Genomic DNA, 16192 nt, shown 5'->3' with positions numbered 1-16192 from the left:
TCAAGAACATAAGTGACATTTATTATTTTTCTAGGGGTTGAGATTGATGCTATAGAAAATAACTTGATTTTGTTTCAATCTAAGTATATCAAAGAGCTTCTTCATAAAGAACACTAAATCCATTGTTACTCGTACAGTGGCTAATTCTAGCATATCAATACACAACAAACAATTATTTAAGTGCTCTTTTACTTATGAAAGCATTCTAGGAGGACTTCAATTGCAAATGTAGTAAATAAAGCTTGTCAATTTTATACACAATCTCACTGCACTTCCACAGCAAACTCGGACCCCTAGTGTTATGGATCCCAACCCACCCCCAACCAATTTCTATTCAAGTCCAAAAAATGCTAAGAACCATAACAATTATTCAATTTAACAACCTCTTTTATAAGCCCTTAAAAATCTCTCACAATCTTTAATACGAGATTAAACTTCTCAAAATGGGACATTATAATCCTCCCCCTTAAGGCATATGCGTCTGCATGTAAGGTCTCAGGTCTCGTGCTCTTATACCACTAAAACGGCCTGACCCACTTCCACACTGGACTTGGGCCCCTAGTCCGATAGATCCCAACTTGCCCCCTATAAGTTTTAGTTTCAGTACTGAAAATAACTAGGAACTAGTACAACTAACCACTTTGACAATCTCCCTTATAAGTACTTAAAATATCTTACAATCTTTAACACAATACTAAACTTCTCAAAGTGGGAAGTTACTAAGAGCATTAGAGCTATGTCAAACATATTTGTTGCTACCTCAAGAAAACTCTTGATCTTGGTCTACACATTACCAAAAGTGAGTTCAAGTTATATGGTGATACGATGTTGATTGGGATGGTATATCAATTTTAGGGGCAAGTTTAATGTCTTGGCATTCCTCCAAACAATGAATGCATTGTTGGTAAGTCAAATATGAAGATGAATATAATGCTATGGTAGAAATGGTAGCTAAAATTAATTAGCTACAACAAGTTCTAAAAAAAAAGGTATCCATGTGTACTCTGCTTTAAAAATCAAGTGCAATATTCTTGAAGCTACTTATCCTACTACTAATCATTTTTTCAAGTTCGAACCAAACATATAAAAATTGATTTTCACTTCATTTGAGAGAGAGTTAGAAATTCAAGTTAAGTTTATTATACTCAGTTAACAATTCAAGGATATCCTAACTAAAGCTTTCTAGGACAACAGTCTACCATGTTGCCAAACTTAATCTCTTTACGAGGGATATTTGCTTTAGAGGTTGAGTTGAGATAAAAGATAAGCATGCGATAAGCTTCCTAAACATGTACAAGATATTTTTAATGTTGTACATGTAATTGCCAAAAGATACTCTTGCTAAATTTATTTCTAAAAATATGTTAATGTATAAGAAGTGTATCCATCCAAATGTAGAAGCTCATTCCATATAATGAAACCTGCAATAGTCAAAACTAAAGAATAATTAGATGTTAGGTAAAAGCCATACCATATTAAAAGTCTTTGTGAGTATGTTTCTTGTTCTTGTTTTCTCTCTCCCTTTCTCTCTCTCTCTCTCTCTCTCTCTCTCTATATATATATATATATATATATATATATATATATATATATATATATATATATATATATATATATATCGATTTGACGCTAATTGCTAACATTGAAAAAAAATGGTCAATCAATGTTGTTGATATATGTATTTCTAAAAGATATTCTCAATAAAGATGTTGGCGTGAAAATCATTTCTTAAATTATAAGTTATAAATAATAGATTCTCACTTAGTGACAAAACTAGGCCAAATACATGAAATGATATTGAGACCTTTGCAGATCATTCATTGCCTTCAACATAGAAAACATGTGAACAAGCAACCAAAGGCTATTATAGAATTTGACATTGTTTAGATACAACCTAGAAAGAGCTTATGGGCTATAGTCTCCATTTCTCACAAATTACTAGAGAACCTACGCAATTTGTTGACTAAACCTTAGTAGTGTCCTCAACATCGTAGGGTACTTGAGAACCACAAAATGACAACAATTAATGAACTAGTACTCCACAACTACAATGCTTGTCTCATTCCATTTTACTTTTGGCATTCTCTTGGCAAAATCTATGGTCACATCTTGCTTAACCATCTTCAAAGTAGATAGTGATTGTAGTGCCTAGGTGTGTGCATGGACTTATGCTTGTTTTTTGTTCTTCCTCACTATTTTGCTTAAAGGTCTCCACTTGGCACTTTATTTTTATTCTATTAAAAGACTGCCAAATGTTCTTATAAGTTTGGAAATTGTTGAAGTGTCCATCCTTTGGTATGACCCAACACTGTTGAAGGATATATTTAATTGAACAACAATCCTTCGAGAGACAAAGACTTCTTTGATGTTATAGTAGCACTTCCAATAAGTATAATTTGGGTACTTATGAAACACTTGTAACTATTGCATAATATAATGCATGTTTCATCATTAAGCATGCTATTTTTGCATTTGTTCAACAATTTTGAATTTTGAGGTGAGAGTAGGAGAACCCATTGTTTCCTTTTGTTTGCTAAATAGTGCACTCATCACTAAGTTGGTATTCAATATCAAAGTTGTACCATGTAATTAACTTGCTCATTCCAATGTTGCACATGGGCATAGTCCCACTGCTCCACAAATACCCAAGATATGATGGTTACTCTATAGAAGAAAACATGGCCAATAATATAGGTCTACAAGTTAAGCATGGTAAGAACAACTACTAATAAGTTGACAAAGACTAGAAGGTCCTTGACATAGCCTTGTTGAAAAAGGCCATAGGATAACCTTCCATTGTGAGAATTGCTCTCTCTTCCTAGCTAGAAGCATTAATTTAAATCAGCCTCTTTGAGGTTATGCCTCCCCTCTAGAACTACTCATTTTGAGTTGCTTTATTAGTCATTAAGTGACAAGTCAATAATGCTTTAGAGGTAGAGGCAAACCCTTCCTTTAATACTATGTGTTCAAGATGCGTCATTGTATCTATCACAAAAGCACATTTTCTTAATTAGCAAAGAGTCAATGGGTGTGAAGGATAGAAAATAGCAAGGTTAGGTTGGCCCTATGTTCTAAGAACAACAGTTACACTGAGATGTCAACCAAGAATATCAACATGATCTCAAGTAGCTGAGGTTTGGACATTTTGATCATCGAGTCCTAAACATTGGTTGATGCGTTGCCCAATTTGAATGGCAGTACTTTGAATTCGTACCACTCATTATGATTCCAAAAGCAATCTTAGAAATGTCATCCACCACAACTTAGATCTGATGGTATGCTTAGCATAAATTCAGCTGAGAGAAAGATCCAAGCCCAACTGTTCGTTGAACAACTATTTGGTAGCAAAAATTTGGTATTTATGTTTAGTGGGAACTATGTCTATTGAACAATAATCTAGACATGATAAATGACAAGGTTTTTTTTTCATCAACAGGACTAGTGAAGAATAAGGGCTATGGTTTAGGCACATTACCCAACTTATAGTATTTCCAACTGTTACTTCTCTTTCTTGTGTTCCAACATCTAAGCATGTAGATAAGGTTTTATGTTGTGAGGTTTGGCTCTGAGTTCAATGAGTATTCAATGGTAGAAATGTTTAGTTTGGTGTTAAGCTTGTTAGATCCCAAACACATCCTTATTTTCTGTTAGAAGTTCCTAAAATTTCTAGCTCATTCCACATATTGCTTTCTGCTCTTCCTCATTCACTCTAGTTCATGATGCTTGCTTTAGCCACAAAAAGAAGGCCATCAATAGAATCGAAACATGATGTACTCAGCCCGTTTAGTGGCTTCTCGATCTAGTTCGTGTAATATGCTAGTGCTGCCCCTCTAGTGAACCTCATAGTTATGTTGTCGAAGTTGTTGACTTCACCGAACTTTTTGAATTAGAGCATGCCCACTACAAATTTGTTCTCTTATGGAAAGAATAAAGATATCAACCACAATCTTGAGCCATGAAGTTTCCTATTTGCCTATCTTCTTCATAACTCATGATAGCGCTTTGGCCATGACAACTTCAAAATCATGCCACATCTGTTTCCTTGCAACACATAGCTTATGAAATTGTGCATCAACTTAGTGTCAATCCGGATGCGTACCACCAACCATTAAGTATATTAGCTATTGATATCGCTAGAGAGTGTTGTTCTCCAAAAATGTCTTGTGGGAGACCTCTAGGGCCCTTCATGCAAACAAAAGGTCATATGCAATGGTCCTCATTTTGAGGAGTTCAGTTTGGAGTAAAGTCGTTCGCTCTATAAATGTGGGCAACCAAGGTTGGCAGCCATGTTTGTTTGTGGCTTCTATATACAACTGTATGGTGAGCTTTCATAGCCTAGTACTTGCCCTCCAATGGTCATTTGGCTTTAGATTCGCCCGAGTCTAACTTGTCAAAGGGTCCCTCAGAAATAAAAGAGGGAAAGACCTCTTTGTCTTAGTGAGATCGGTTGCTAATTGTCTTTGAAAGATTTCAAAGTCCTTAGGCTGCACCATTGATGAAAAAAGATATATAAAAAACATTCACACATGACATGTGCTTGGTCAACCTAAAAGTTGACTATAGATTAGCTATAGCTATCCACTTATAACATGACACATGCCTAGTTATTAACACTTCTAATAACATGCAGCTGGATGCAAGCAACATTTAACAATGGAAGGTAGCAAAGAAATTATTAAAATGTCAATTTCTTTGTCAAGAATGGTGAAAATGTCCCAAAACTCTATTGGTGCATATTTGTTGTGTGCACTAGGGTGATACATGCAACTCATTCGACACTTGTTGTCCCTTTTTGTTTGACGAAGTATAGGCACCAGCAGTGAAATTAATCAGCACTATAGCAAGTAAACTCCTCTATAAGGAGAAAACAATGGAAGGTAGAAAAGAAATTACTAAAATGTCCATTTCTTTGTCAAGAATGGCAAAAATGTCCCAAAACACCTTTGGTGCATATTTGTTGTATGCACTAAGGTGGTACACCCAACTTATTCGGCACTAATTGTCCCTTTTTGTTTGATGAAGTACAAGCACCAACAATGAAATTAAGGGTCTTCTTGTTACTCACAGGATCACTTGTACTACTGGTGCTCTTATCTATGATCATTGGCCACTCTCAACATCTTTCTGCATTCACTCCTAGAAAAGCATCTCATGTTGCATAGTAACAGCCAAATTTTCGAGGAGAAAACTCAGTTCATGGGTTCTTACTAAGGCAACAGTTAAGCTTCCTTACAAGTGACAAATGTTATAAGCTTAGTATGAAGTCCTTTGGTGTCATTAATGGATGCCAAAACTGCTATATTCCTACGAAACATAGAGCGCCATTGAATTGGATATACTTTGATCTGGTCCAGTTGGATTTGGCTGGGTATGGACAATTCGATGAGAATACAAGCTATTAAAGGGTCCGATACAGACAATTGGAAGAAAAATGCAAGCTATTAATGTACCAGAAAGTGCTGGATTAGCTTCTTGTATTAGTCAAAGTACAAATCTGGGTATGCATACATAACTAAAAAAAGATCCATTGGATTCAATTAAGAAAGGTAAAACTTTCAAGTACAACTCCTTATTAATTAAAGACATCCCTCAATTGAAGCCTCACGTGCTCATGTTTCTAGTTCATACAAAGTGGTACTGAGAAACCCATTTAAAGGTGGTTACTTATGGGAACAAGATAGTTAAAGAAGGGCTAGAGAGAGAGAGAGAGGGAGGGAGAGAGAGAGAGAGAGAGAGAGGAAGGAGAGAGAGAACATCATGCTACCTTGTGAAACACTAAAAGATATTGTAGTTCATTTCAGATCTGAGTTAGATCACCTTTTTTGTTGCTTCCTTCTCCCAAAGGAAAGAAACTAAAAGGAAAGCATATGGGTCCGGCAAAGTAATGGCTTCTGCTGGGTGATTATTCAATTGAAAAGCGTTCTTGGAAAAGCAACGGCTTCAGGTTCCGTATCACCACCTCCTTTCTTGAGCTTTAGACAATTTAAAGCTGAAAAAACTCAAGGCAGACCTTAGACAAGGCAAAATAATTGCATACTTTTACTTCGTGCATCACCGGCAACTGCTACATCCCTTAGCTGGGAGATTGGCCTTCAAGAAAAGTTTCTCTTCCCATCTGTAGCTGAAATGCCGTTAGTTGCACCCAACTGATGATGCCTCCTCAAACATGAGCCCCATCCACCCAGCAAGGAATGTCTTAAAGACAAGTCCTCCTGATTTCTCTTTCCTCTCTCTTAAAGAAAAGCTGTTGAAGGTCAAAAGAAATTCAATACAGTGCAGGATAATTAAACTGGGAAATTTTATGTTTCGCGGTAAAAGATATCAGCTTCGCGGTCTGGTATGTAACATCTAAGAGGCTCGTACTTGAGATATATATATTCATTTGCATGCATAGGATTAAAGTAGAGAAAATTCAAGGGCGCTACTAGGGGCGGAGTCAGAAATTTTTCGTGAGGGGGGTCGAATTAAAGTTTTTAAGTTTTAACTAAAGCCGAAATATCATTTTTTAAAGTTTTTATATAGAAGAATTGATTTTTTAAAAATTTACATGTAAATTTTTATTTTTTTGAGGTGGGGCCAGGGCCCATGTGGACCCTACCTTGGCTCCGTCCCTCGACACTACTGATGTTATTTAAAAGAAAAATGCATTATCGTTTTCCTTTTTGCTAATTCTAAAATCAGGTTGCAAGATCGTGAATACCATAGCAGCTTGTGATTGGAATTAATTGAAGTGCACCGATTTGATTTATAAAATAGAAACCGTGGTTCCATGAACGGACATCCATTGTCACATTAAAGGGCACCAATAATGCCGTTTATGCGCTTCACCATCGCGTACTAGAGACAACAGGTAGATGAGAGCAGCTGATAAGGAGATAACAAACTGCGTGTTCAAAAAGCATTTAATAGGAGCATGTTAATTATAGGGATGGAGGGACGGAGTAGATTAGATCATGGCTGGGGTTAGTGGCGGAGACAGAAATTTATATATGAGGGGCCCTCTAAATTTAAATTTCAAAATTGAAGGGGCATTCATATGTAAAAAAAAAAATTTGAAAATTAATAACATTTTCACTATATAAATAAAGTAAATTTTGTGGGTTAATGTGGGCAATTGCCCATGCCAGCTATAGCTCCGCCGCTGGCTGGCTCTGATCTTACCACTTGTACTGATCAAGTTGTTGCAGTAGGCGTTCCAGAAAGAGAGGTGAAGTACATAAACAAGAAACTTTCCTGTGGAACACTTCATGTTCTTGGCGACATCTTCACCAGTAATGAGTGGCGTTAGGGCAAGAGATCGGCTGATTTAAGTCGAGTAGGCAGCACCAACAACTTGGGTTATTGTAAACCTGGATATGTAATCCAAAAATGAAGAAGGCCGACTCAAATCGAAGGAACATGCCTCCGGTTATTGGAAAAATAAATTTTGTTGAGGACAAAAAAAGAAACAAAAAAAGTAAAATGATTGAAAAAGACATTCTTTTTTCAATAATTACCAAAATGTCGTCTTTTTTTTTCCTTAAGCGCGTGCAGCTAACAGCACACACAACTTACTGTGGGGCATTAATGTCAGTCCAGTGGGGGAGCCCATATGTCTGGTGAGGGCAGATTTATTGCTCGAGGCTTCAACATTAAAACTCAATGCTTGCTTGGGTGCCCAAATGTCAAAAATCCGTGGCAGTTTTCAACATTAAACTCAATGCTTGGTACCCAAATGACAAAAATAACCTTATTGTTAGAAAGGCAAACGCCTCCTCCAACGAGGCTAGGCTGGGCAGCCGCTGAGTATCATGTACCCGAGCCGAGCCGACGCCGCCCAGAAAAAAGGTACCTAGGCCGGCCTGACTCGTTATCGGGCCGGCCCGTGTGAGCCCGAGAAGCCCGAATCTAGTCTGATAATTTATTTATTAATTTTTATATAATATTTATATTAGTAATAAGTAATTATAATTATATATTATTTTATATTAAAAAATATTTTTAAAATTAATCGGGTCGAGCTTAGGCCCAGGTTTTCGGGCCCGGGCCGACCCTTACTACATGGACAAATATGAAAAGTAAAAAAAAAAAATAACTTTTCCAAAAAAAGTAAAAATAAGGCCACCATAACCATATGGGAAGGTTGTAAGAGTCGACCACTAAAATAATTTTAGTGGTCAATCTCAACACCAACAGGGCTTTTTATAGATCTGAACCTTGGGATGTTTAATGAGTCAAACCAACTCCGGTTAAACTTGGTCATGTTTGACTAAGCCCGGCTCGAGTTCACTCGCTCCAACAAATGAGTTGAGGTCGAGATAAGTAAAGCTTGGCTTGATTAAACTCGTTTGAGCACATGGTTATACTCACGGTAATTATGAAAAAAAAGGATGTTAGGCACACCTTATGACTGGCACAAAGTTGGAGTCCCCTGTTTTCACTTTCAAATAAAGATATTTTTGAGTAAATGGCCTGGCTAAACTCGAACTGAAATTTGGCTCAGTTTACTGCGGCCAAGTTTGAGCCGAGCTCAAGTTAGTGAACTGGAGCTCAACTTGAGCTGTGAGTTTTGAGACTCAAGCTGAGAGGTCAATTTTGCCAGCTTGGCTCGAGCAACTTGGCTCATGTACATCCTTATCTGGACCCTCATCTAGCCATCCAAAGGAAAGAAAGGTTTTCTATTTCTATTTCTTTTTCTTCTTTTCCTTTCAACCAAATAAATAAAGTGTTAGATGTTTTACTATTATTTTATAAATCTGATTAAAAAATTTGAAACAATCACAACTGTTACCAAACAGTCTAAGACACATGCTGGGGAATAAGATGAATAATAATATGAGTTTTTCCTTTTAACTGGTCCTTGATCCTCGGGAGTGCTGGGAGCGGTTGGTCAATATCCTCATGGGGGATCGAGAATGGGAGTACTTGATCCTATCAATCGCTTGCAATTAAAATGAAAAAAAAAGAAAGAAAGGAAGAAAGAAAAGTTGTCATCTATCATTGGGGAGTTTGGATGTTTACATTTATTTAAAGATTTTTATTGTATCCATGCGGGTATTTCGCCCTTGTCCAAGGAATCTAATATTAGGAAACCAATCACATTCTGGTACCCTTTTTCTTTTATCCTCAATGTTGTCGTTTTTCATTTTTTTTTTATTTTATAAAATAATTTAAACCTTAACATTGGATGCGCCACAATCTGTTCTGCAACTCGCTTTGACTTCAAGGAAGGAGTGAAGTCAGTCGACCACGGCGGGTTCGAGAGGGTGGGGCTCTCATCTCGTTAGAGCTGGTCATGGCCGGCTTTGGCTGATCTGGCGTCTGTGCTTGTGTCTCCCACTTCATTGTAATAAAAAATATTTAAAATATGTCAGTTTAATATATAAATATATATTTACAACATATATATATATATATATATATATGCCACTGCACTTTGAAGTCACTTGCCGGTAGAAACAAGTTGGGTTTAGATCCGTTAGGTAAATCATACTCCAACGAGAGAGAGGTTAGGTAAAGTAGCAAAAAAGAAAAAGTACAAAATTGGCCGAGGAGAAGCATGTTTCCTGACGGTTACTCCAAGATTTTTCCAATAAATGCTTTCCGAGCGGCGTGGGGAATAGTAAATACCGAAGAAAAGGCATCTAGATCTGTACGCCACTTGACTCGCAACGGAAAATTTTAACGGGCCGTTTGGCTGACAGCTTGGTTTGCTTCGAAACACCGTTTGGATGACATTGAAAGTGGGCTTTTGCCTGACAAACCTGTCTCATGCTAGGGTTTCCAGGTAAGACTAATTTTTACTTCTAAATCAAGTTTTTCTTTATTATTATTCTTATTACTAAAAGTTTTGTCATGCAAGACAACATGTTTCAAACCATAATTCGTGACGTGAAGTTTAACATTATTATTATTAATTGAAAGCTAGTTACTTGTACCCTAGCTGTAATTAGCCGCTGTAAACAATAGTCACATGGGGCATCTTTCCAGTTGGTTTCTGATTGGAATATATTAAATAAAATTGCTTGGGGTTGAATGGTAGGTGGAATTTTGTGCCGTTCGCGTTTCAGAGACTGTGTCGTGATTTTTATCAAACGAAGAATCTCAAACAAAGGATATCCATACTTACTACTACCTCACTAAGACGTTCCATGGAACTATATATAATATATGCTGTCATGCTCCCTTGGTTTGGCATGTTTCTAAAAACACAAAACCAAAGATACAAAACATGAGATTTATGGGCCATTTGGTAAAAAAAGTTTCAGTATTTCATGTATCTGCACCAAAATCAGGATAGATTGATTACATACTTGCTCCCTTACTCATACCCACATTCCCAATAATGTCTTGAAAAGAAAGAACCCTAGCTCACATACATTTGCATCGAGGACCTAGGACACTTAATATTGTTCCAAAAAAAGGGTGCCCGTAAAATTTAACATCTGTCTGCTTAACGCAAGTCATTAACACCACCTCCTTGGACCTACTTTCCCATTTTTTATTTTTCACACAAAAATAAGGGTGTGTTCGCAAGGGTGGGCAACGGCCCCGGTACCCAATGGGTAATGGGGTACTCGGCCCATGATAGGTTGGGTTTGGGCTTATTTTTTAACTCTTGAGCTGCCCCGATTAAAAAAATTCGCCGGGCTGGACTGGCTCAAGTTAGATATTGGGGGCCCAACTCGACCCCCCCCCTCCACACACACATACTTAAAAGTCACTCTCCACATTTTTTTAATTAGCCCTATATATATATTCATTGGCATATACACAAGCAATCGACTTCCTTAAAAATATTTGGTGCATCTCATATGACTCCCTTAGATACCTTTCATGGGTCACTAATAGCACCCTTAGAAAAAACATTCTTAGAAGCTCTGAGTTCGGTAAGGGTTTTTAAGATATTAAAATATGAAATTTTAAAGGTTTCAAATATGGATGGATATCAAACCGAGTACCCAACATGTATAACTTTGATGGTCGAAACCAACTTGATAACTAAGTGGGCCGGGCTTCGGTCCCCAACAATGGCTTCGTACCAACCCAACATGTATAACTTTGATGGTTAGAACCAACTTGATAACTAAGTGGGCCGGGCTTGGGTCCCCAACAATGGCTTCGTACCAGCTCGATACCGAGCCAAACTTTGTTGAGCTTTTGGTTGGCCCAACTCGGCCCAATGCCCAGCATCCCCAAAACTGTGTTTCAAAAGCAAAACAGATGTTTTGCCTCCCAATCTCCATTTTGGGGATGTTTAAATATCAATGCAAACTAGTTTTTTGATTTTTAAGAAACCTAGTTTTATAAGAACTGGTTTTCATCCACATATTACATGACCTGCATAGGAGATTAGTCTCTTGCTAGGGACAAAGCTGGAGAAGGTGGGGGTTTCATGAGAAGAAGAAGTGGGACCCACGGGTTGGTTTCTCCATCGGTTTGGCATAAAAGCTGCTCACGGGACGCTCCTGATGGGTGGCGTGTGCGTGATGCCCCTCTTTTAATCTCCTTCACTATTGCGAGATCCAAATCAAACAAAACCTTTGTTCGGTCCAACAAATTAAGAGCCGGTGGTTAACGTTTTCAAACTTGACTCGCGCTTCGATAAACCTGAGAACGAGCCACATGTTGACGTATGTAGAGAAAAATTCCGGTTTGGATCGGAGATTCCACAGACTAAAAAAAAAAAAAAATCAGTAAAAAAAAAATTAACATGATCCAATTAAAATATCAAATCGAATTTAGATTCTCAATGGATTTAGATTTAGATAGTTAGGTAACTGGAATACATTTTTCAATTCTAAGGGCCCAAACCTCCACATGTAGCTTTTGACCTGGTAACCAAATGCAGAACAAGGGCCAATTAGAAGATGCTGCGTCTTACTTGAGGTGTCCGAACGTGCGAGTAACATGTTGGATAGATTTGGTTCATCTCAGTACCCGACTACATGGCTAAACTGCTTTCTCTCTCACCAGATGAGCCAGGGCGTGCTACCTTTCTTGGGGTGATTAAGAATTATTTCATTCTACCCTTCAAGACGAGAGCGTAAGCCTCCACCATTTCCTCATCCTCCATAGATACTAAGGCTGCTTTTGGTGACACCCCATTATACTTCAACTTGCGGTATAAAAAGTTCATGCCCCGATAATTTAAAACATATACTACTGACTACTTACCAATTCCCACTCTATCCATTACACCAACTCCTCTCTAAAATAGACTTGCTACACTTCACACAAAAGCAACCCAGCTTATTTCAAATGGATTACTAGCTCTAATGGATCCAGATACAAATCCTAGCTACCCACTTAAAAGAAAAAAATTCCTGAAATGGGCTACTGCAGGCACTTGTCTAAATGGGCCTGCGAACAACCTTTTGTCGGTAGCTGGACCCAGGTCCGTCCATATGAACCACATAGATGCCCCATAGGTTCGCTCCCATTGGGAGAACAAAAATAATTTCGTCTTCATTCAGTTCCATGAGAGAGTGAAATAATGAGTTTACGAGCCATTTGGCAGCTGCAACACTTTACATGAGTGCTTTATAATATGCCCGTTACAGCAGATTTTCATGGAACATTAGAGCTAGTGTTCTACCTTGTGATACCATTCTTAAGGAGCACGTTTTTGTCAAATGATAGAGGTTTATTAAATCTTTGTGGATAGTAAAATCAAAGTTAGGCTTCATGTTTTCAAAATTAAAGATTTTAAGGGCAGTGGTACTATTTGAAGTGCCACTAAATGTTATAACAAGAAGATGTCAAATTGCATATGCTTGAATCTATTTCATGTCAGCTGCGAAAGTGCATCTCCAATTAATTTATATGAAGTGCTTTTTGCATCCATTCCCCATGTAGAATTCAATAAATAAATATCTTAATATCTCTTACCTAGCTTCCATGTAGTATGTTAGAAGTATTGTTTACCATGTGGCATGACTAGGCCATATAGTGTGTCTTTCTTTGTCTAGCACACGCTAAATTGTCTAGACTCTTTGTCTATTACTATTTTCTAAGTCGATTTAGGGACATATTGCTTGTGTTATGTGCTATCGTTTGGATAACAGATGTAATACTTCATTTTGAATTTATTTTCATAGTGAAGATTGTGAGCACATTTCAGGGACTTATGGGCGAGTTGGTTAAGTGATCAATTACCTTGATCGCAAGGGGTATATATATATATATATATATATATATATATATATATATATATATATATATATATATATATATATATATATATATATATATATAAAAGCCTCAAACAGTTTATTTGTGAAAATGTATGTCTATCCAAACACGGAACACACATAAGATCTGGTCAAGCTATAATGGTTTATCTTGACTCTTTCATAATAAGATCAGCTAAACCCTATTTGGCAACCCGAGGAGCAACCGTTCATGGTGATTATGGAGAAATCTTTTACGAAGGAGATACATTAGTTACATTTATATATGAAAAATCGAGATCTGGTGATATAACTCATGGACTTCCAAAGGTTGAACAAGTGTTAGATGTTGGTTCAATTGATTCAATATCGATGAACCTAGAAAAAAGGGTTGAAGGTTGGAATTCTTGGGATTCCTTGGGGATTTCTGATTGGTGCTGAACTCACCATAGCACAAAGTCGTATTTCTTTGGTTAATAAGATCCAAAAGATTTATCGATCCCAGGGGGTACAAATTCATAAAAAGCATATAGAGATTATTGTACGACAAATAACATCAAAAGTGTTGGTTTCAGAAGATGGAATGTCTATTTTTTTTTTCACCCGGGGAAGTAATCGGATTGTTGTGAGCAAAACAAGCAGGTCGTGCTTTGGAAGAGGCTATTTGTTACAGAGCCGTCTTGTTGGGAGTAACGAGAGCATCTCTGAATACTCAAAGTTTCATATCAGAAGCTAGTTTACAAGAAACCGCTCGAGTTTTAGCAAAAGCCGCTCTCCGGGGTTGTATTGCTTGGTTGAAAGGTCTGAAAGAGAATGTTGTTTTGGGGGGATGATACCCGTTGGTACCGGATTCAAACCATTCATTCAAAGGGAATACAACAGCATTCCTTTTGAAATACAAAAGAAGAATTTTTTCGAGAGGGGGGGCGGGGAATGAGAGATATTCTGTTCCACCACAGAGAATTATTTTGTTCTTGCATCCCAAAGCCAAAGAGTTTCCATAATACATAAGAACAACCATCCTATGCTATGGGATCTAATCCAATCGTTCATAGGAGTGGATTCATTATTAGCTAAGCTAATATAATGGTCATTTGTTAATAAAGAGAATATCGAAACCAAGGGTAAAGGAATTCATAATGAAGCTTGGACCGTGCATCAACGGTTAACCCGCGGCAGAAGGATCCATTGGAACAATTATTTATTCCAAGGTAACTCGTCTCTTTTTTTAGAGGAAGTGTGGGGATAAATGACAAGAAGATATTGGAACATCAATTTGGAAGAGATGATGGAAGCGGGGGTTCATTTTGGTCATGGTACTAGAAAATGGAATCCTATAATGACACCTTACATCTCTACAAAGCGTAAAGGTATTCATATTACAAATCTTACGAGAACTGCTCGTTTTTTATCAGAAGCCTGTGATTTAGTTTTTGACACAGCAAGTGGAGGAAAACACTTCCTAATAGTTGGTACGAAAGATAAGGCAGCTGATTCGGTAGCATCAGCTGCAATAAGGGCTCGGTGTCATTATGTCAATAAAAAATAGCTCGGTGGTATATCAATGAATTGGTCCACTACGAAAATGAGGCTTCAGAAGTTCAAGGACTTGAGAGTGAGAGACGAGATGGGGCAACTCAGTCGTCTCCCGAAACGGGATGCAGCAATATTAAAGAGACAATTATCTCACTTTCAAACATATCTGGGCGGTTTCAAATATATGACAGGGTTACCCAATATTGTAATCATCATTGATCAGCAAGAAGAATATACAACCCTTCGAGAATGTGTCACTTTGGGTATTCCAACTATTTGTTTAATCGATACAAATTGTGATCCAGATCTCACAGATATTCCAATTCCAGCCAACGATGACGCTATAGCTTCAATCCAATTGATTCTTAACAAATTAGTATCATCTATTTGTCATGGACGTTCTAGCTGTAGAAGAAGTTGTTGATTAATAATAAGATAAGTTAATTACTTTGCTTCCGGAAACCCAGAGATTCATTGAATCAGTTATTCTTACTATTCCTGAATGTGAAAAAAGAAATTTTCATTGCCGGGGATATATTACGTGATTAATTCATTAATTAATATCTGAAATATATGGTTAAGATAAATTAGTATAAATGGTTGAATCAAAATAATTCCTTCTTAAGTTCCATTTTTGTCAAAGGGTAATATGAATGTTTTACCATGTTCCATCAACACACTAAAGGGGTTATACGAGATATCCGGTGTGGAAGTAGGCCAACATTTCTATTGGCAAATAGGGGGTTTCCAAGTGCATGCCCAAGTACTTATAACTTCCTGGGTCGTAATTGCTATCTTATTAGGTTCAGCCGCTATGGCTGTTCGGAATCCATAAGCTATCCCGACCGACGGTCAGAATTTTTTTGAATATGTTCTTGAATTCATTCGAGACATGAGCAAAACTCAAATTGGAGAAGAAGAACATGGTCCTTGGGTTTCTTTTATTGGAACTCTGTTCCTATTTATTTTTGTTTCTAACTGGTCAGGTGCTCTTTTACCTTAGAGAATCATACAGTTACCTTATGGGGAGTTAGCTGCACCCGCGAATGTTATAAATACTACTGTTGCTATATATATATATGTGTGTGTGTGTGTGTGTGGTTGGGGGGGGGGGGGAATTGATTTTTAAGAAGATTATACACTGATGATTAAGTTGGAAAACATAAAAGCCTATTTGTATTTTTACGAGACTGAAAACCCCCTCAAAGGAGGCAAGAATCTCATTTAAGGAAACTCATATTTTTCTTCCATTAAGAGGCCATTTCAGTCCCTTAAAAATACAACTAAATTTCGATTCTTTTCAAATTTAATCTTCACCGTACATAAATTAAGGACCCAAACAATTTCCATCAAATTGTGGTATATGAAGGTTTAACTAACTTTCTAGACATTGCCAAGAATATGCACTTCTTCATTAACAACATCTTAACTATTATGGAGAGTTCTTACAAGAAATTATTCGTCCATCAGATCTTGGTTCTCATCAACAATATAGTCATCCTCCA

The sequence above is a fragment of the Nymphaea colorata genome, chromosome 9 (genome assembly GCF_008831285.2).
Source record: "Nymphaea colorata isolate Beijing-Zhang1983 chromosome 9, ASM883128v2, whole genome shotgun sequence".
Lineage (NCBI taxonomy): Eukaryota > Viridiplantae > Streptophyta > Magnoliopsida > Nymphaeales > Nymphaeaceae > Nymphaea > Nymphaea colorata.
This window is presented reverse-complemented; position numbering follows the sequence as displayed.